This window comes from Papio anubis, chromosome 4, assembly GCF_008728515.1.
Source record: "Papio anubis isolate 15944 chromosome 4, Panubis1.0, whole genome shotgun sequence".
NCBI lineage: Eukaryota > Metazoa > Chordata > Mammalia > Primates > Cercopithecidae > Papio > Papio anubis.
Genome location: NC_044979.1, coordinates 101,144,637 through 101,168,049, shown reverse-complemented (window position 1 = coordinate 101,168,049; position 23,413 = coordinate 101,144,637). Strand labels below are relative to the sequence as shown.

The window sequence follows — 23,413 nt, the reverse complement described above, 5'->3', positions numbered from 1 at the left end:
TTCATATATAACCCCAAAAGAGCATGAATAGCCAAGGCAATCCTAAGCAAAAAGAACAAAGCTGGAGGCATCACATTACCAAATTCAAACTATACTACAAGGCTACAGTAACCAAAAGAGGCTGGTATTGGTACAAAAACAGACACACAGACCAATGGAAAAGAATAGAGTGCCCAGAAATAAAACCACACACCTACAACTATCTGATCTTTGATGAAGTCAACACAAACAAGCAATGGGGAAAGAACTCCCTATTCAATAAATGGTGCTGGGATAACTGGCTAGCCACAGGCAGAAGACTGAAACTGGACCTCTTCATTATACCATATACAAAAATCAATTCAAGATGGATAAAAGACTAAGTGTAAAACTCAAAATTATTAAAAAACAAACAAACAAACAAACAAAAACCTTGAAGATAACATAGGAAATACCCATTCTTGACACAGAGCCAGACAAACATCTCATGACAAAGATGTCAAAATCTATTGCAACAAAACCCAAAATTGACAAACAGGATCTAATTAAATGAAAAAGCTTCTGCACAGCAAAAGAAACTATCAACAGAGTAAACAGACAACCTATGGAATGGAAGAAAACATTTGCAAACTATGCATCTGAAAAGGGTCTAATTTCCAGAATTTATAAGGAACCTAAACAAACTAACAAGCAGAAAATAAACAATCCCATTAAAAAGCAGGCAAAGGGCATGAACAGACACTTTTTGAAATAAGAAATACACATGGCCAACAAGCATATGAATAAACCGCTCAACACCACTAATCAGTAGAGAAATGCAAATCTAAACCACAATGAGATACCATCTTACACCAATGGTTATTACTAAAAAGCCAAATGGCTATTACTAAAAGGTCAAAAAATAACAGATTTTGGGAAGATCGACGAGAAATGGAATGCTTATACACTGCTGGTGGAAGTGTAAATTAGTTCAGTCATTGTGTAAAACAGTGATTTCCCAAAGAACTTGGAAGTACCATTTGGCCTAGCAATCCCAATATTGGGGGTATATATATATATGTGTGTGTGTGTGTGTGTGTGGTGTGTGTGTGTGTATATATATCGAATATAAGTAATTCTACCATAAAGACACATATACTTGTGTGCTCATTGCAGCACTACTCACAACAGCAAAGACATGGAATCAACCTAAATGCTCATCAATGATAGACTAGATAAAGAAAATATGGTACATATACACTAGGGAATACTACAGTCATAAAATACAACAAAATCGTGTGCTTTGCAGCAACATGTAGGAAGCTACAGGCTATTATCCTAAGAAAACTAACGTAGGAACAAAAAACCAAATACTGCGTGTTATCACTTGTAACTGGGAGCTAACGTTGAGCACATACGGACACAAGAATACAACAGATACTGTGGCCTACTTGAGGATGGAGGATAAGAGGCGGGTGAGGATTGAAAAACTGTCTATTCAGTACTATGCTTATTACCTGGGCAAGAAAATAATCTGCACGCCAAACCTCCATGATACATAATTTACCTGTATAACAAATCTGCACACGTACCCCTGAATCTAAAATAAAAGTTAAAAAAAAGAAAAGCTGACTAGTTTTGTACATATGGGTGGGGCTGTCACTGCCATCTACCCTGTAGCCCTAATTCTCTCCAGAAATCTTATCCAATTTCTTTAGATGAAATTGATGCACAGCTCAGAATAGGCTTGGGGATGAAAACCTAGGCTGCTTGCCCTCTGTGCGGAAGGGAAAGGGTAGGGTGGAGGGGGCAGGAGCAGTACACAAATTCTATCCAGTGCTTCTTAAATGGAGGTAGTAATAATTTTCATTTGGAAAAAGGGGCACATTTTAGTTGACTAGAAAATCATTGGTGCTAGTATGTAATGGGAGAGTCCAGGGATCTCAAATTATAACACACAGGACTGTTCCATTTAATGAAAACTGGTACAGTATAAAATGCCAATAGTGCCTCCATTGAGAAACTGCTAGACAGGCTTTCAACTAACTGCATCCCTCTCGCCACCGGCATTTCTAGCTTTCCTTCTCACTCACACCAGTATTGGTTCCTAATCCTGAAGGCCCTCTGGATTTCTGTCCAGAGAGCAGAGTGATGCCCTCTGGTATTATGGGCACCTAGTCCAGGCTACAGATTTCCTGTTCTATTTTAACTATCAATGGGCTTCCACTTTTTCATTACACGGAAATTCACTGAAAGCTCTATTTGCTGCTAATCTCCCTTTTTTCTCTTTGTTTTTATGGGATTATTCCTACATGACCATCTCACTGAAGCCTCAAGAAAGAAAAAGGGATAATAACTTGGCCTCCATCCAACATCATGACTATTTTTGTTCTATTAACCTAAGTCAGTATCTTAACTTCCTTCTAAATGCAAAGGTATTAGTACACTTCTCATTCTTTCTAATACCCTCTCCTTTCACCTTCTACCCTCTATGTAACTTGTACTTGATCATTGTTAATTTCATTACCATTTACATTGATTTCTGCATCTGCAAACAAATCATCTATTCTTTGTTCATAAGTGGACTCTAAAAGTTGAAAAATTTTAAGTTGCATTTAAATTTAAATATTTATAGCTGTCCTACATAGAGTTGCATCACATTTTCTGTAGACTCAATGTCCTAACTTCTGGACATTCAACAGAGAATATTTATGGAGCAAGATTAAACAGATTCTCTCTTTGTCTCTGCCTTGTTTTTGCCTTTCTGGTTTTGTTTTGTTTTGTTTTTGCCTTACTTCCTTCTTTCTTTTATTCTTCTCTCCACTGCTTGCTTATATACCTGCCAATTTTTGTTTGCTTAATGTTTGGATTATACATTTGCAGCAACTTTTAATTCATCTTAGAGTTTCTCATGGCCATTCTCTTCATTCGTGTATAACGAGCCATCTCCTTGGGTTTCTCTCTCCTCCCATTTATGCTGCCTTTTGCATTATTTACCAAGAGATCACCTTCCTGGACCCTCTGCATTCTGCACAACTCCCCCTGCTTGGATTTCTCTCACTAGTTATGTCTCTTTCTCTATTTTTGTTTAGTTTTGTTTATTTGCTCCTTTATTTTTACTTCAAGCAAATTTACATGAAAGGCCTATGAGAAGCAATTATTCCTAATCCTTATCTATCTAGGAATGCCTTACTTCGGCTTTCATTTTTGATTGGTAGTTTGATTGGGTGTGAAATTCTAAGATTAAAGTCATTTTCTCTCAATATTTTGAATAAAGTTCCCATTTTCTTGGAGCATCAGTACTACTAATGAGATATTTGGTGTCACTCTGATTCTTGTTCCTTTGAAGAACTGTTGTATTTTGATTTTCTCCTTTGAAACTTTTAGAGTCTATGTCGCATTTTATCTCTGGTGTTCTAAACTTTCACAATTTGGCATTCACATCTTATTTCCTCACATCTGATTGTGTATTAAGGGAGCCATGAAGGCTCATGTCTTTCTTAATTTTGAGAAATATTTTCCTGTTATTCCTCTGAAAAATCTTACCATTCCACTTTTTCTCATCTCTGTACTTGATATTAAATGAATCTTGAATCTCATGGATCGATTCACTGTCTCCTAACTTTTAGCTCATGTTTTTCATCTTATGCCATTGTTCTATGTTCTGAGAGATTGTTTCAGTCGTATTTTCAAACCTATCTATGAAGTATTTTACTTAACAAGTCATGCCTCTAGTTTTCAATAATTCTTTCTTGTTCTGATTCTTACTCATAGCAGCTTATTCTTGGTTATTTGTTGTTATTGTTTGTTTGTTTGTTGTTTGGTTTTGCTTAGGTTTTTATTATAATCCTCTTTAAGAACTATAATCATAATTTTTAAAATTTTTCTTTAAAGCTTCCTAAACGACATGCATGCTTTCTCTTATAGCTTGTTCTATGTGTTTCTTTTGGTCCTTCTTTTTTATGTTACAAGTTTTTCTCAACAAAACTTGATGATGCTTGTTTTTTCACATTCGTAAATAAAGGACTGTATTGGTGACTGGGATGCATTACTTTGGGTCTCAGGAAGATATATTTTCCTAACAGATGTGTCCCCTGCATGGGACCTCTGTGCACATGAACAGGTTATATCCAATGGCCAACTCTTCTCCATGTAGAGTTGTGAAGCAGGTTGGGTAGGTTAAACCAGGTCATCCGTGCCTCCACCTTCTCTCTGCTCATGACAAAACAAGAAGTCCAGTTCCCACAGTAGAAGTCAATGTCCTCCTTATACAAATAATTTTATTTCAGTTGAGAGCAGGTTTTTCGTCTTTTTATTATTATTTGTACAAATCTATGGGGTACATGTGCAATTCTGTTACATGTATAGTGGTCAAGTCAGGACTTTTAGGGTATCCATCACCTGAATAATGTACATTGTTAAAGTTAATGAGTATTAACATTACCTAGTTGGTTACGGGGCATTAACCAATTTCTCATCATCCACCCTCTTCCACCAGGTTTTTAGTTCTTGCCTGGGGCCAAAACCACTGCAGCCAGGCTCTCTGTAAACACAGGGCTTGCAGGAGTGAAGCTGGAGATTTGGCCCAGCTGCTGCTCCAGGTATAGTCCTTTGATTAATGACTACCATTGATCTCCACAGCCACATTTGCTCTCCTTATTGAACAGTTCTAAGTCTGGAACCTCCAAGGACTGAATGTTACCATGTATACTTTGTTTTTTGTTTTAACCAAAATCAGGTGCTTTTATTTCTCATGACTTAGGACATTTAATTATAAACACACATATACAAATTGCATATGTATATATGATACATGTATAAAATATATTTGAATGCAATGGAGATACTAAAGTTTCACCACATAATGAATGACCAACACTTCAAGAGTCTTAAAGCTCACTTATCTCGCTTCCTAAGTGCTGACTCTAAACTCTCTTTTAGGCTGTGTAAGTGTTACAGATGAGTGATCACAGTCATCACACACGGGCTTATTACTTTGACACGGGGGTGGTGCAGGTGGCCTGTGGCTTGCTCCATGGGCCAACAATGTTGATAATAATAGAAATCAGATAAGCCATCACTCTTAGAATATCAGCAATCACATTAAGAAGGAACTTTGCATTTCATTTTAAATAGACTTTATTTTTATAAGAGTTTTAGATATATGGAACAATTTACAGTATAGTACACGGTTCCCATACAGCCCACACCCAGTTTCCCCCATTGGTACATTTGTTATAATTAATAAACTGATACTGATAAACTATTATTATCTCAATTGCATAGTTTATTTATATTTCCCTAGTTTTTACTTCATATCCTTTTTCAGCTCCAGGATCCCCTCCAGGACATGACATTACATTCAGTTATTATGGTTTCTTTTTGTTTTGACATTTCTCAGACTTTCCTTGTTTTCGATGACTTTGACAGCTTTCAGAAGTAGTCGTCAGGTATTTTGTAGGCTGCTCCACTATCAGAATTTGCCTGATATTTTTCTTATGGTTATGGGTTTGGGGGAGGAAGATAATAAAGTATCATTTTCCTCACATTCTATTGATATACTATCAACACAATTTGTGACTGCTGACATTAAACTTGACAACCTGGATAGGGTAGTGTTTATCAGATCTCTCCACCGCAGAGTAATCCTTTTCCCCAACCCACTCTGTGCAGCCCACAGCTAAAGAGTGGGGAGTTAGGCTCTATTCCTTGAGGGCAGAGTCTCTAGGTAAATTATCTTTGACTTCCATTGTATGGGAAATCTGTCTCTTCCCTCTCAGAAATAACTTCTCAAAAGATATCAAACACAATAGTATAAAGGTTTTTAAAAGAAAGATATAATGTCATTTATCTACAAGGTTACTAATCTGTCCATCTGAGGAATATATTTTGAATTAGTCACTCCATAAATCTGAAATTCAATTATGCCTACAAATGAGTGGAGCATTGTACAAAAAGCTGAAGGATAAACGACATATACAGTTCCCAATTCGTGGAAAAACGTTAGAAGAATCCCTGAGAAAATTCCTAAACGGGATCTGAACCTCTGGGGCCGCCTTAAAACAGGCCGATAGAGGTGTAAACACATACACTGTGGCGAAGTGTAAAAAAATCAATCACATACACTGTGACAAAGACTGACAGTACAAATACAGTATCCAGAGTGTGTTCTGGGGCCTAGAGAGAGAAAAACTCCCTCTGGAGGTCATTTAAGGAAGCTCTACATGGTCAAAGGTGAACAGACACATCCTACAGAGGTGGTTGACCAAAAAGTACTATTTATTTATTTGTGGAATAGTTGAACATATTTGGGGGGTACATGTGACACTTTGATACTGTATACAATGTGTAATGATCAAATCATGGCAATTGGGATATCCATCACCTCACACATTTATCTTTTCTGTGTGGTGAAAACATTCAAATACTTCTCTTCTAGCTATTCTGAAATATACAATAAATTTCCAACTATCTACTGTATGATCAAATGCTGGGACTTCTCCTTCTATCTAAGTGTCTTTTGTATCCCTTAGAAAGGCTCTTGGAAAGATCAAGTTGGTCCTGAAGAGAAAGAGGTCGGGAAGCAGGCGACGGAGATGGGGAGGCCTGGGGAGGGAGCGAGTCTGGGACAGACTGCCCGTGTCTCACTCTGCCCCTTGGCTGCTTAGCTTGTTTTTTCTCGTGAGGGTGGGAGTTAAAACCTCAGGTGGACAGAATTGAGTTCATTACACCTCTTAAACTCATGGCAATGAACCATCGGTCCAGGAGAGGTGCCTCTTTGGTTGGGTTTGGTTTGATGTTTTCCACGTTTCCCTCAGTCCATGATCCTTGCCTCACATGCACCCACTCTAGTCTATTCAAGCCCCATCCTTCCAACCCACCTTCCTCACATTCTAGAGAATATTAGTGTTTTTGACTTTATCATTTTAAAATGTGTACGATAGAAGTAACATGCTATGTTTCTTATTTTTTAAAACTTTTTTCTTTATTTTCACTCAATATTATTTTAAAAATCCAAAGTGTTGTCTATAATTGAGTCCATTTTTCTGACTGCTGCATAGTGTTCTATCCTGTGCATAAAGCATACTTCACCCATTTTCCTGTTGTTAGACCTCTTCTAAGTTCTTGTTCCCGTAAGCTTTGCTACGGTAAAAATCCTAATACACATCTTCATGTGAGTTTCTCTGGGTTATATACACAGAAGAAGAATTGCTGGGCCACACTGCATATGTATACCTAATTTTATTAAGTTCAACCAAATTACCCTCATCAGGGTCGCCAATGATCACATTCTTGGATCCAAATGTCTATCCTCTGCACTCATCCTGAGTAACTTCTCAATGGCATTTGTCAAAGTTATTGTTGTTTCCATTTCTTTGTTGTTGAAAATAAACCCTTTCTTGTTCTATTTCCATAGAACTACATGTTTTTTCTATATCAGTAGCCACTTCTTCTCAGTCTCCTTTGATAGTTCCGCCTTCTTTTTCTGACCCTAAATGGGGGAAACACCAGAGACCTCCCACAGGAGTGGAGTCCTTCTCTCCACCATTAATACGCAGGAGCGTAGGTGCTCTCCTACTCTCCTCGGGCGTTTGTTTGTTTGAGATGGAATCTCACTCTGTCACCAGGCTGGAGTGAAATAGTGTGACCTTGCCTCACTACAACCTCTGCCTCCTGAGTTCAAGCGATTCTCCTGCCTCAGCCTCCCCAGTAGCTGGGACTACAGGCTCATGCCACCACACCCAGCTAATTTTTGTATTTTTAGTAGAGAAGGGGTCTCACCATGTTGGCTAGGATGGTCTCAGTCTCTTGACCTCGTGATCTACCCGCCTCAGCCTCCCAAAGTGCTGGGATTACAGGCATGAGCCACTGCACCTGGCCTCCCCTGGCTTTTAATACCATAACCATGTTAACACCCTCAAATATATGTGTACTGACCTGACCTCTCCCCCAAACTCCAGATGTTTATAGCCAACTGCTAATTCAATGTCCCGTTGGAACATCTGGCATCTCACACTGACTATGCCCACAATCAGATTCTTGATTTTCCTCCACAAGCTGCTCATTCCCTTCACTCCTCAGTTCAGTCAATGGCACCTCCGCATTTCCAGTTGTCCTTGACAAAAATCTTTGAGCATCTTTGATTCTTCTCCTGTCCTCACACTCTTCACCCAATCTATTAGAAAACTCTGTCAGCTTCACTCTGAAAGCACGTCCTGGGCCAATCACTCTACACCACCTCATGCACCACCCTAGTGAGTCAACTTTCGAATATTCCAGAGCTACAGCAGTAGTCTCTAACATTGCTTTGCTTCCTCCTGTTCTGTTCCAGTCCATTTCCCACACAGAAGCCAGAATGTTTCTGCTAGAATATATATCTGATAAATATGACTCTTCTGCTTGAAACTCACCAGTGTTTACCGAGTCACATGAAGAGTGAGTGATCCTCCACAAAATCTGCACCCCTTGATCACTGCTATGCCCTCATTTCCTCCCTTTCCTATCATCCTTCCTATTCACTTTCTTCCAAGCCACCATGACCCCCTGGCAAATTCTCCAGCATGTCGACACCATTCCATCACAAGGTTTCTGCACTTACTGTTTCCTCTGCCACGTTGCATTTCTAGAATAAAGCCTACGTAATCAGAATACACCATTTTAAAGAAAAATCCCATCAGATTACAGTAGAGGAAGGGCAAACAAAGGTCTATGCAGGGTAACGATCAGGACAGAATCTCCCTGAAGGCCGTGCCCTCTGTGGGTCCTGGCCTCTCCCCATCCCAGCAGCCATTGCGACTGTCCATTCCCTCTCACCAGGAACTAAACTCCTTCACCTCTCCCTGCAAGGGTTTCTCATGGTGTTTAAGAGCTGATGATGGCAATGAACTCCATCAGCCTCTCTGTCTTTCACAAGGTGTGTCCAGGCATGAATTAAGGAAGGGACCCAGAAATACATACTGTTTAACTAACTTGCGCAGGTGAGGATAGATTCATCTGGTCACTTTCTTTATATTGTTGCAAGACTATCACCTAATGCAATGTTTTGCTGAGAAAATAGGCTCTTTTTCTGAGCAAATATGTTTAATAAGATCAGAGGAGATCCGAACATGAAGACAGTTTATAAACTGTGATAAACTGTCCATCTATCAGCTATATTATTCTACCCTGAGATAAATAACAAAACTAGTCTGTACTGACCAACAGCTTCATGGCTAACAAATCAAGAACTACTGCTGATAACAACTAAGACACCTAGATTTGCAAAGGTTATACTGGGAACCCCAAGCAGGTTACATAAGTGAGATTTCAGTAAGTTAATGTAGTGTGGTGATGAGTACTTAGGCAAGGGAACATCCTTCCAGAGTGGATGTGAGAATTAAGCACAGAAAAAGAAGGCTGATTCCAAACAGAAGTAATCTTTTTCATTAGTTTAAAGAACCTGATTTTATTTCTTTTTTCTGGTTGGTTTCTTGCAAGAGAATGGACTATTAATAAAAAGGCAAAATGGTGTTGGTATTTTATGTAGTGTTAATAGAAATATGGAAATGTAATCATTAAATGCTTAATATACTACTAGTTAATAAAACTAAACACTCTCTTCTCCCAATAGCCTTTGCAAAAGTTTTTTTTCTGCCAAAGAACAATCTCAACAGCTCAAATGAGCATGTGGTTATTATGCAAGGGAAGTTTCATGCTCCTGCAGTTATCTGGCATCAAAGCATTCAGCAAGAATGGTGAGAGTATCTTTGGATGCTCAGAAACAGAGATGAATTTTTCTACTTGGAGATCTGACTGCTTTTGATCTACACGGTTTCTATTTTGTTGCCTGTTTCTGCTGGCATGCGATGCTTGATGATGTTAGGCAAGGACTGAAGGCAGGAAAAATGCAGTGCTGTGGGAAGAAAATGATCACTCAGAGACTCCACTGTTGAATATTGCAAAAGCCTAGGGGAGGGGTGCTTAAGGAAAGCCAGTGAGTAATCCTCATTTCTCCCATCCAAGTGAGTGCCGGTGCTCTTCCTGCATTTCCAAACTTCCTTTAGGGAAAAGAAGCATCCATTAAATGCCTCCTCACACAGGGTCTCAAACACCTAGTAATGTGAGTCCCAAAAGGTTACATCTAGATGTCTCTTTTACAATCAGAATGAATCGGTTTAATAACCTCAACTGCTGGTTTGTTCTGTTTCATTTTCAACTAGCTGATTCCCATTCTGAATGAAAGTTTATATCTGGGCAGACCCTCTTCGCTGCACAAAAGCTAGAGAAGACCTTAAGTCAGTATTTCTTACACTGTTATGAGGCTACCAGTGATTCCTTTGAGAACCTAATTAAAGATACAGAATTTCTTCATAGACTGTCATATGTGCAAGTCCCCACATCCATGCACACACATGCACATACACATAAATGCAGACATATACTACTTGTGAAAAACTCTTGCTCTAAACAATTTTGCACAGTGACTCACATTCCCACAGTTTGATCGCATTTGGTATGCATTCACATGAGCTTATGCACGTCGAAGCAAATTAAATACAGTCCCAAGAATCCTTGCAGGTGTCATTCCTGAAAGGCACTCAAGTGCAGGTTTGAGTTAAGAAATGAAGCAAGGTGTGAGTGAGCAAGGCAGCACGGCTTGGAGGTTAGAGCATGAGCCTCTGGTCACGTGCCAGTGTATCTGCTGTGTCACTTTGGGTGAGTTACTTTAGCTCAGTTTTCTCAGGTGTGAAAAGGAGATAAAACAGTAGCACTGCATAAGATAGACACTGCCCAACATCTCAAGCAGTCTTGGTGAGCTCTTAAAAAATTAACAATTATTATTTATGCTTTAATTCACTCAAACTATGACTCCTTTATTACTTGGCTATTCTGTGCACTTCTATTTTCCCAAACCTTATGATTCAGAAACACAGATTCGTGAGAAGAGAAAGGGCACTGAGAATTCCATCCAAGCACAGCCCAAATAAGGAATCATCCAGTCTCTCCTGAATACTTGCTATGTGACCTCTAACTTCCCTTATCATGATAACTTTCATGAGCAGCTAAAGTCTCATGGTTCTCTTATGCTAAAGACTCCTAAGTGGCCCCTTCCAATCTAGGACAGGTCCTCTTTCATCAAACTGAAATCTTCCTCTCTTATACCTGCCACCATTATCCCTAATTTGCTGCTTAGAAGCAAGTAGAATCTGCATGAAAAGTGTCCAGAAGGCAGAGATATATTCATATTCTTCTCTACATGGCCCCAGCATCGTGCATGGTGCCCAGCCCTGAGTTTATGTTCGGTTTTTGCTTAATCTATTAAGGCTTTAAATATCTGAATGTAGTCATGAGGTACCTCCACAGCCTTAAATGTCCCCTCTTAAAACCAATGTTCCCCTATTTCTTCAAAATCCCCATAGAACATGGTGTCCGGACTGTTCACCATCTAAGTGGTCCTTTGGTTGAACACAATATTCCAGGGGCAGTCTGAGCAGGTTAGAGAAGTATCATCAACTTTTTTCTGTTCACTCCATTCATTCACTCTCAGTAGCTCATTCAACAAAGAGCAACTTATATGCTTATTCCTAGAAAATTCTTGGAGATTCTAAAGTGAGAATTATGACTTGTATACAGCTCAACACACTCGGCTGTTGACAAGGCTTGCATTTCCCTTCAGGAAGAAGTCATGGTAGTTCGTTCTTTCTCTTTCTTTCTTTCTTGCTTTTTTTCTTTGTTTCTTTCTTCCTTTCCTTTCCTTTCCATTCCGTTCCTTTCTTTGCCTCCCTCTCTCTCTCCCTCCCTTCTTTCTTTCCTTTTCTTTCTTTTTTTTTTTTTTTTTTTTTGACAAAGTCTCACTTTGTTGCTTAGGTTGAAGTGCAGTGGCACGATCTCGGCTCACTGCAACCTCCACCTCCCGGGTTCAAGTGATTCTCCTGCCTCAGCCTCCCCAGTAGCTGGGATTACAGGCGCCTGCCACCACACCTAGCTAATTTTTGCATTTTTAGTAGAGACAGGGTTTCACCATGTTGGCCAGGCTGGTCTCGAACTCCTGACCTCAGGTGATTTGCCTGTCTCAGCTTCCCAAAGTGCTGGGATTACAGGCATAAGCCACCATGCCTGGCTCATGCTAGTTCTTTCTAAATCCACCCTGACACTAATTTCAGTTCACATGGATCATCAAATCAGTTTTTGTTCCTTGCATTGGACGTTGAGCTTTTGTTAATGTTCCTGATTGATGTAATCTTTCTCTAAAATTAATATTTTTATAAGAAAGTTTATTTTTTCTTTCTTTCACAGTCGTACATTTATTACACCACCTGGTACAGCTTCTAGAGATTGCTAATCTTTCTGTTTTTCCCTTCACACAATGGGCAACATATATCTCCTCCTCTTTCGACCTATATAGTTGTAGAAGAATAAGTCAGGCTTTCCCAGAGGAACTCTGCATTCAAATATCAATCACCAGGAACCACAGAGGAAGAGGAAATAAAAGAAATGAAAGAAGAAATGTTTTGCTAAGTAGAGATATTTAAAAAAAAAAAAAAAAAAACTACTTCCATACGTTTACAGGCAAGTCAGCTACAGGAATGCCTAAAAGTTTTTTATCCTCCCAAGCAACAGCTGACAGGTTGAATTTTAACACAATCCTTGAAAGAGCTTAGGGAGTCCAGGATAACTGGTTGTCCTATAAATCTGTGATATAACAGGACAGGATGGTGTGCGTCCCCTAATAAATATTGATACCGGTTCCCAGACTTTCATATAATGACTGTTTTTCAAAGGGAGACTCTTTTATCTCAAGGCTCAGATTGACAGGCAATGATTTGGAAGCTCTTTCATCAACAAAATGGGTGGAGAAACACTAGCATAATTAAATCCTGTGGCTGCTTTTTTTTTTAGACTTGTGATCCCACAATTCTCAATTCACTGATGCTCTCTCTGAAGTAAGTTACGTTTCCCAGGTGATCAAACAAGGTCTACCAACTTCTTCAAGGTCAAACCACCAACCAGTGAGAGATTTGAAGTCAGACTCCATCTGAGATTGTGGCTGGGGCAGAGGGGAGCACAGGGTTTAGCAAATTTGACTCACTGCAGGGCCAACGAAGATCCAAGGGAGAAGCAAGGTGCCCATGTGGAGACCCTGGAGAGACAAAAATTGCTGCCCCAGCAGCTGCCCTCTTTTGTCACCACGTGTAAACCCACTCATGAAGGAAGTTACCAAGCATTCCAAGCACCAGGGGCTGTTCCTGCTTACATAATTTCATAGAGAACAAAGCAAAGCCAGGGAAACCTGGAGTACAGCCCCAGGGGACCTGAAGAGGAAAGCAAATGAGATTCAGGGGGTGTCTTCAACTCTTTTTCCCCCATGAAGGTTCTGACTGTGGAAGAAAAAATAGGTTAGAATAAGTGAACAACTGGATTGGACTTTTAAGCTACGTTTACAATGCCAACATATTGACTACCAGTATAAGGCAGAGGGTGTCTAACGAGAACTGATAAGGAATTTTTGGCAAGGTACTCCCGAAGAGAGCAAGAAAGCTTTAAACTGTGCAAGACAGAAACTGCACACACGAAATGGTAAAAACAGAGTAGGATGGACAAATTAACATTAATACATTAAAAAAAAAAAAAAAAACACTTGGCTTCTTCAAAGAGCACATAAAAAATCCTGAACTCTTATTATTTTTAGTAAATTATTATGTAAACAATCAATAGTATGAAACTCATGACTCGAATTCAGCAGGGGAACAGTGTACATTGTCCATTTCAAATGAGCTATGTATTTTTTAATAAGACCAAATGAGAATGCATAAAGAGAGACTGTCAGCTAAAATCATTCATTCATTCATGCAATAAAAATTTACCACTTAACAACTCCATGTCACATTTTATGCTCATTAAAATCTTATGTAGGCACAGCAGCCATGTAAGTAAATATTAGTTTTTTGTTTTTGTTTTTTTTTTTAGACAAAGTCTCACTCTGTCATCCAGGCTGGAGTACAGTGGCATGATCTCATCTCTCAGCTCACTGCAACCTTCACCTCCCGGGTTCAAGAGATTCTCCTGCCTCAGCCTCCTGAGTAGATAGGATTACAGGCACCTATCACCACCCACCACAGCATCCCGCTAATTTTTGTATTTTTAGTAGAGATGGGGTTTCACCATGTTGGCCAGGCTGGTCTTGACCTCCTGACCTCAAGTGATCTGCCCACCTCAGCCTTCCAAAGTGCTGGGATTATAGGCATGAGCCACTGCACCCAGCCTCAATATTACTTCTTGCTCTTATAAAGCTTATTAGCTAGTGAGTACTCCACCATACATGTCATTTCAAAAAGAGATACAACTGAAGTCAAAGAGGGGAAAAAGTTTCTAATAAAGATCATGTGGAGAAAAGACCCCAACGGACAGAGTCAAAGTGAGAAAGCTCGCAGTTCAGCTAAGCAAGTATTCAACGTAACCCAATGCAATGATTAGAAGAATCCTAAAAAATCCTACAAAATAGGAATGATAATTTCCATTCATAGGGTTGTTGCCATAAATCAATGAGGCTATACATGTCAAGTACATGGGACATAGTAAGTACCTAACAAATGGCGATTTTAAAAGAATTTTAAAACTTTCTACTTTCTGTCTTATATTTCTGAGTTATTTGCATTTTTACAATAAATATATAATATAATGATAATCAGGAAAAAAGGAGGGAAAGGAGGCCTGCCAAAATATAAGGAAGAATGTAAATTGATCTTCAATAAAGTTGATTTCTTTTTTAAATACATGGAAGTACAGTGGTCCCCCCTTATCCACAGTTTGGCTTTCCTCTGTTTCAGTTTCCTATGGTACAGTACAGTAAGACATTTTGAGAGAGAGAGAGACCACAGTCACATAAGTTTTATTACAGTATATTGTTAAAATTGTTCTATTTTATTATTTTGTTAATCTCTTACTTTGCTTAATTTATAAATTAAATGTTATAGATATGTGTGCAAGGAAAGAAACGCAGTACATATAGGGTTCAGTACAATCTGCAGATTCAGGCATCCACTGGGAGTCTTGGAATTTACTCCCCACAGATAAGGGGAACTACTACTATATTGAGGTGAAATGCTGATCTCAAAAACAAGGACGGGATTATCCAAATCCAACTTCCTTCTCCCAGAGCTCATGTTACGGGAACAGTTAGGACCCAAGCACTCACCCAATCAGTACCATTACTTGAGGTGGAATCCCATATGTGCTGGAACCCAGCACCCCAGCATAGGTGCCTTCCACAAAAAGAGTCTGCCAGTGTCAGAAAGTGAGAAGGGAAATATCAGGCCTCCCGCAGAAGGGGCAAAGCATGGGTCTTCTGGAAGGTCAAACTGCAGGAAGACCTTGAGTAGGGAATGTCCTCTTTCCTAAAACTCATAGCAGTGGGTAATAGGGGGACGCCTGTGCCACATACAGAGGGATGGAGCTTCAGGAAACAGCTCGTTAATTCATCCAGTACAGACAGGTCCCTGTGAGTCACTGAGACCTTCAGACATTTTATATATTTTGTACGCTTAAGTTTCCCAAATACACCATGTTCCATAGTGAAAAGAGTAGGGCTCAGGTTCAGACAGACCTGACTTCGAATCCTCTTTCTATAACTTATGTGGTCATCTGCAGTTTACTTAACTATCTTGCTTATACATGTTCCACTGTAAAAGCAGGGATACTACCATTTGCCTTGCAAATGTCTTGTGATGAATAAATGATCTATCTATCAGGCTGTGAAATCTGCTAACTCAATTGCATTAATTAATTGGTAAATGCTTATAAATGGAGGCTATTAATATCTGGCTTTCTAGACTATGATTACTTAAGGAATCAAATATACTGAAAATTTGCTCAATCTTTACTTAAATTTGATGGTGCCAATTCAGTTAGAGGATAGTGGTATAAACAAAATATTGGATATATTTTATGGCCCCAGAATAATAACCACTGACGATTAAAAACTGTTAGTCTTACTCATTTAGACCTCTTTATGTGGACCTTATTCACATTTCTTTTTTCATAAATGCAAATGATTAAATAAGTGATAGCTCTCAAATTTTTTTGTACGTGGACCACTTCAGCAAAAATAGTAAAACTAAAGTGCCCTAATTGCTTCCATTTCACATCACCAGCAAATTCACTTCGCAACAAAGGTCACCATATAGACATTAGCTAACTCCCACTGATGAAGATTGAACAGGAGAAAAGAGTCTTTTCAACTTAACAGATATCTTTCTATGTCCCCAGCAATTATGCAGGATATTAAGAATTATAAGCATAAACAAGATGTTAACTCATGCTTTTGTGTACCTTATTATAATGTAGTGGTAGAGACATACATGTTCACAGTGAATAACTTAAAAAGGAGGCATGAAGAAAGTATGGAGCACCACAGCATTCACTACAGTACTTAATTTTAAAAGATATATTTCCTAGGTTTGTCCACTGAAAGGGTCTAGATGTAATGACACCCCAGGGGCAATGAGCACACCTGCTTACCCAGATCTTGGATTCTAATCTTAGGGATCCTTGAAGAAACACCCTCTCAGGCCTGGTTCAAGCAGAACAGAATGGCTTGTTGGACTACAAAGTAAGAAAAACACCAAAAAGTGAATGGGGATATGTCAGCAGGAGTTAGCTTAAAGGGGCTTCCATAGGTAGAAACTGGGAGAATTTGAACATCATAAAGGGTAATATTAATAACTTATATGTTTAATTTTATTCAATTTTAAAAATATTAATAACTCCAATAAATCCATAGGACCCTCAAAATGTGGGGGGAGTGGGGAGAAAGAAGGAAAATAAAAGAAAAGGCTCTTCTTTACAAAAGAATTCAAATTATTAAATGTAGAAAGAATAAAAAACTCTAAAAACACCATTTTGTATCCACCTTATAATAACTGATTCACATGAGGAGCATCAATGAATGTGAAATCTCTTGGGTGAAAATGTGTTGGGAAACAAGATATTCATGTAGACTCTAGGCATTATTGCTCAGTTGTAATTTATTACAAATGGGTAAAAAGTACTTTACAACAAGTAAATATGGCAGATGAGTGATCACAATTAACATCTGTAATAATGGCAAACTGACATCGGATGACTCCTGAGAGTCCTGTAGGCTGGTTTTGGCTGTGTGATCTCAGGGTTGTAAAAGACTTCCATGGGATAAACTGTGGCACATGAGACCAAGTTCCTTGCGTGGGTCTTGGTAATTTATGATCTGAAGAAGCACACACAGTGTGACCAAGAACCCTATGAGTTGTGCCTGGGAGACTTGAACCTCTTTGATGTTTGCATCTTCTTTCTCCTGTGGTACTGTATCCTCTACTTTCCTAAACCTCTATAAGAGTATGCTCTACGAGGTTTTGTGAGTCTTTTCAATGGTTCAACCTTGTATAACTGCTGTAGGAACTGTTCTAAATTAAAGATTTAAGATTGAGTACAATGTACACAAGTTAGGTGACGGGTACACTAAAAGCCCAGACTTCAGCACTATACAATTTATCCACATACCCAAAAAACCCCTGTGCCCCTAAAACTATATAATTTTTTAAAATAAAGTAAAAATAAGATGTAAGAAATGTGACAACCAAATGCAATGTGCGATCTTTTATTGGAACCTAGATTGAAGAAAAAGCTATTAAGAACATTGTTGAAAGAATTCAGAAAACTTCAGTGTAACTATTAAATAACAGTATTTTATCAATGCTAGTGTAAAAATTATGTTGTGCTAATAATAGGAGAATGTCCTCATTTTAGAAGACCTATGGTAAAATATTTAAGGATGAGGTATCCTCACATCAGCAACTTACTCTCAAAATTCTTGCCAAATATAAATGAGTAAATAATACACATACACGTACAGACATAGAACAAATGTCGTATAATGTTAGCAATTAGCAAATATAAGTGAAGCATATATAGATGTCTACTTTAACATTCTTTCAATTTTTCTGAACGCTAGGATTTTTTTAATACAAAGTTGGAGAAAACTTCACTGAAAAAATAAACTTCAAAATTTGAAATTCCATGTTTAAAGGATACACTAAGTGCTGGGAAAATGTATCCAGAATGGCCAATATCAAGACATAGTCTAGTAATTTTATCAAACTTTGAACAATTTTTTAAAGCATATTTTGCATATCCAGACAAAAAGACCAAGTCATTGACAGGAAAAAGAAAATCATATTGTCATTTTATTTTTGACAGTAATGTGATATAATAGAAGACAACAGAGTAACAATTTATGATACTTAAGAAAATAAATAAAAGCCAAAGTTTTTTCATCCAACCAACCCGACCTCAGAAATAAAGAACACAGAAATTTTAATGTTTTGTTTTAAACAATTTTACAGTTACAGAACAGCTGAAAGAAAAATAATGCAGAGAGTTTCTTAAACCCACTCCCCAGGTCTCCTTCATCTTCACATTATCCACAGCCACAGTGCAATTACCAAAATGGAAATTAATATTGGTACAATACCATGAACCACACTGTAGATCTTATTCAAATTTCACCAGTTTTTCCACACGTGTTTTCTCTATTCTGAGATCCAGTCTAGGGTCCGACATGGCATTTAGTTAAGTCCCCTTAGTGTCGTCCAATTTATGAGAACTTCTCAGTCTTTCCTTGTCTTTCATGACTTTGGCATTTTTGGAGATATTAGTCAGTTGTTTCATACACAGTCTTTCAATTTAGGTTTGCCTGATTGATTTCTCATGATTATATTGAGGGAATGCATTTTGGACAAGATACATAGAAGTGATGTCAGTCTGTTTTCAGTTCATCGTACCAGGAGGTGAATTGTATGTCTTCAAACCTGTGATCTTAACTCTGGCCATCTCGTTAAGATGGTGTCTACCAGCTTCCTCCACTATAAAGTTAACTATTTTTCCCTTTGCAATTAATAAATATTTGGGGAAAATACTTCAAAAATATCCTGTTTTTCCTCTACTGATTTTAGCATCCATTAGGGGACCCTGCTTACAACAAATAATATTGCAGTGTTTGCCTAATAGTGATTTTTTATTTCCTAATTTCTTCTTCATTTTAAAATTAATATTCTTCTGTAAGGAAGAGCTGTCCTTTCCTCCCTTTTATTTATTCAATTATTTATTTGTATTGGTTCATATGTATATATATTATTCTACAAATACTATCATTATTTATTTTGTTGCTCAAGTTGTTTTAGTTTTGGATATTTGGAGTACCTTCTGATTGGCTTGTGGGTCCTAGAAAAAAGACTTCTTAAAGAGACGTAAATATCACTAACCCTTAAAGAAAAGATTTAAACACTTATCATGAAAATAAGGGGAAAAAAAACCCACATTCATCAAAAGAGATCATTGAGCTATGGAGTAGTAGATTTTTGCATTACATATTATATCCAGAGTAGCTTTTTTTGTATTATACATTATATTCAGAATAAGCAAAGGACTCCTAAGTCAGTAAGAAAGTCAAATGACCAAAACTAAACATCTGAATAGGCACCTCACAAAGGAGAAAATTCGAATGGCCAATAAACAAACGAAAAGGAGCTCAACCTCATGAGGAATCAGAGCAGGGCAAATTAAAGCCACAAGGAGATATCACTACACACCTGCTAGATTGCTTTAAAATGAATTACAACCACATTGGAAGCCAAGTTGAATTCTTCAGTACAGTTCACCATACCTGTAAACTACTTCCTGCCAATTCTACTTCCAGGTGTACATCTTATAGAAATGCATGCTTATGTGTGCCCATATACATATAGAGTGATGTTCATAGAAGCATTATTTGTAATAACCACCAAAAAAGTGGAAATAACTCAAACATCCATTCATGTAGAATGCAAAAATTGTAATATCTTTACTTAATGGAATAGTATACAATACTGAAAATGAATAAACTATTACTCTGCACAACCATGTAGATGAATCTTGAAAACAAAGCATTAAATTAAAAAACAAATAAATACATAATATATCAACTGGTGATAACTGTTATGGAAAACTGAGATTAAATCAAAACATAACTTTTGAAAATGATTGTAAACATCAAAAAATAGATTAGCAGTGAGTCCTGAAATCAGTTAAAATTAAAAATATGTTTAGTGAATTATAAATTATATGTATGGTGGAAAATTGGAATCCAAATTCAAATGATATGCTTAAAACAAGATATATATTGTAAAAAAATCATATATTAGATCTAACATATTCTACAGTAAGAACAAACCTAGTTATTCCTATATGAGTATAATTTACTTATAATTTTATGTTTTAACAAGTAGAAAAAGTCATCCCCTCTCTCTTTCAAAAGATTCTCAGTAATTTTCTTCCATTTATTATTATAAATGACTTTCAAAATTATGTCGCCACATTCTGAAAAAGGCACATATATTTTACAAAGTTTTTCAACACAATTAGCATAAATCTGCCACTCAAATTTGATATGGCCAATATCCTTTTCCTAATTTCTCATTTCTAAATCTGTGTTTGTGTTTGTCTTTTCTTGACGAAGCCAGAGGCTTATCTATTTTATTTTCTCTTTCAGCAAAAGAATGTTTGAGCTTATTTATGGGTTTTATTTATTTTCAATAACTTGTTTTTATGATTATTAGCATTGTCCTGTTTGGTTTAATAAAGTAGTGACAAATTGGGACAACTTCACGACTCCCAGCAGTAGCCATGTCTGTGCAATCCCCTCCCCTCTTCCCATGACAGACCTATCCTCTAGCCATAGGAGTGCACACATAATCCAGATTGAGCCATCCATACTACCTTATCCTGCTGTCCCCATTGATTAGTCCAGAGATGGACAGATAAGCCAACATGGTTCCAAGAGATTCCATCTTCAGGATTTTCTCAAGCTGTTGGGGAACATATCTTTGTCACTGTAGTATCAGTTTATTTAGACAAGTATCGGTTATGCTAAACAATGTCCCAAATTCATTCCTCACTACATGAAGTCCTCAGCAAGTCCATCAGCACTCCAGACCAACTCCTTCACAAGTCATGACTCTACCTGTGTCTGTAGCTTTGCTTCTCGACACAGGACTTGCAGGGTCACCATGTAAGGGAGGAGAGAACATAGACAACTCACGCCTGCTCTGAAGTCCCTCCAACCAGAAGTGACTCATTTCTCATCCACGGAGCTCATTGACAACAGGACCCCAAACTAACTGCAAAAGAGGCTGGAAAACGCCATATTCCTTGTGTCAGGAAGCGGCTACAGAGTAATGAACACATAGTGACTGTCTCCACTACAACCATTGAGATAGACAGTGCATGCATCTGGACGGGTCACAGGCCACTGTAATGAACCTTATAATTTTATGTTACCTCAGCATCCATTTGGAATACAGATTTAAGTTTCTCATACCAGAAGCAGGACTCAGTCACACTTGACACAGTATATATACCACACCCAAATGCTTCAAGCTAGTGACCAGAGATAAGAACTTAAGAGGCACCTCTCCTGTCCAGCAGACTGGGCATTCCATTTTTCCCACTGTTTCTTTTGAACTGACCATTCAGGCATTTGCTCATGAGCTTAAAGTATGCCATACTCTATCCCCTTATATATCCCGCAAGTTACCAACTGCATGTGCATGCTCGCTCTCTTTCTCTCTCTCCCTGCCCAACTGACTCTTTATTCCTGCTTTCCATGACCCAGGGATGGTGGGCTGCCCTCCCAATTCACTGCAGCCTCTCTGCCCAGGATCTGTAAGTAGAAATTCTTGAACTTGTTTCCTATTATGATGCTGTATTGAATTGAAGAACCAGGGGCTGCCCCAGGTCTGGATTTTCTGGGATGCGGCAGGGGTGGGAGGCGGGGAATGGGACACAAGGGCAGGCTGCTAGCCTAGAGTGATGTTCAAGCAAGCATACAGGAGCAAGTTTGCTAGCTACTTGGTACTGAAATCTCAATTTAGCTAGGAGCTCCCAAAACAGACAAGTCCCCCACCATAGAGAAACTCTATGTGGAAGGAATGAGAGGAGAGTGGAAATGAAAAATAATGAGGGGAAGTCTTATAGCTTTAGATAAGAGGTCTCTGAACCCTCTTATCCCTACAGCCAGCTCCACCTTGTCTTTCCACAATCTGGGAAAGTGTCCATAAATCCTTCTTCTTGACTTGAGCTAATTCATTCTGCATTTCTGTCTTTTGCAACCAAAGAATCCTGAATAAAGTGGTTGAGATTGTTATAGGTCTTTTCCTAGCATTAATAAAACACTTAATTCATTGACAGTCATTCTTTTTTCTTTGTACATAAAAAAATCTAATTTAATCAGGAGATTTTTGAATCCCCTTTCTTATATGCCAAATAAGATTTTGGTAGAGAGTGAGTTTCTGGTTGTGCATGAAAATTTTATGTACCTATTAAGTCAATCACATTAATCTTGAATGAATAGATATCCTATATTCTTATTCTGGGCTTATAGGTCTATCAGAGGCTTAAAGGGGCTTGTTATGGCTGGGAACAGTGGCTGATGCCTATAAATTCCAACACTTTAGGAGGCCGAGGTGGGTGGATCACCTGAGGTCAGGAGTTTTAGACCAGCCTGGCCAACATGGTGAAACCCTGTCTCCACTAAAATACAAAAATTAGCTGGGTGCAGTGGAGGGCACCTGTAATCCCAGCTACTCGGGAGGCTGAGGCAGGAGAATTGCTTGAATCTGGGAGGCAGAGGTTGCAGTGAGCCAAGATCATGCCACTGCACTCCAGCCTGGGCGTCAGAGCAAGACTCCCAACAACAACAACAAAAAGGCTTGTTAAACTGTCCAGAGACAATTGTGTGTCTGCCAATTTGTCTTCATATTTTTAACATTATGTTTATTATATATGATACTATGTTATTCTGTACACAAATATTTATAATCATGATTATATACTTTAATTGTGATTGGGTTTTTATCAGTGTATTGTTTTTATTTTGGATTGGGGTTGCCTGACGTATTTTGATCCATTTCTTTAAGTTTACGTGGGTTTAAATGTTTCCTTTGTATATAGCATATAAGTGGGTTTCTTGCTCATTTTCTAAAAGCCAATCTGAAAGTAATTGTTAAGAGATAAACTTGCTTATGTTAATAATTAGTATTCTAGTTATTTGACTGAGTATTGTTTTGAAATTTTCTTTTATTTGTTACTTTTTTTGATTTTGATATTTTATGCTACTAACTTTTTAAAGCTTCCTAAATATCAAGCATTGAAGGTTATATATCTCTCTTTAAAAATTAAAGGATATTCAAAGAGGAAGAGAGGAAGTCAAACTGTCTTTGCAGATGACATCATCCTATATCTAGAAAACCCATTGTCTAAGCCCAAAAGCTTTTTTTTTTTTTTTTTTTTTTTTGAGACGGGGTTTCACTCTTGTTGCCCAGGCTGGAGTGCAATGGCACGATCTCAGCTCACCGCAACCTCCACCTCCCGGGTTCAAGCGATTCTCCTGCCTCAGTCTCCCAAGTAG

At 38.2% G+C, this 23,413-nt stretch overlaps 1 long non-coding RNA gene across 1 annotated transcript in view; it reads right to left on the bottom strand.

Moving 5' to 3' along the window:
- Positions 1 to 14,107: 14,107 nt before the first annotated feature.
- The window catches only part of LOC103882920, a 32,249-nt gene continuing 22,943 nt past the window's right edge, over positions 14,108 to 23,413 (bottom strand). The window contains exon 3 of the long non-coding RNA XR_002520979.2: positions 14,108 to 20,813. This is a non-coding gene — a long non-coding RNA (uncharacterized LOC103882920). The remainder of the gene's footprint in view (positions 20,814 to 23,413) is intronic.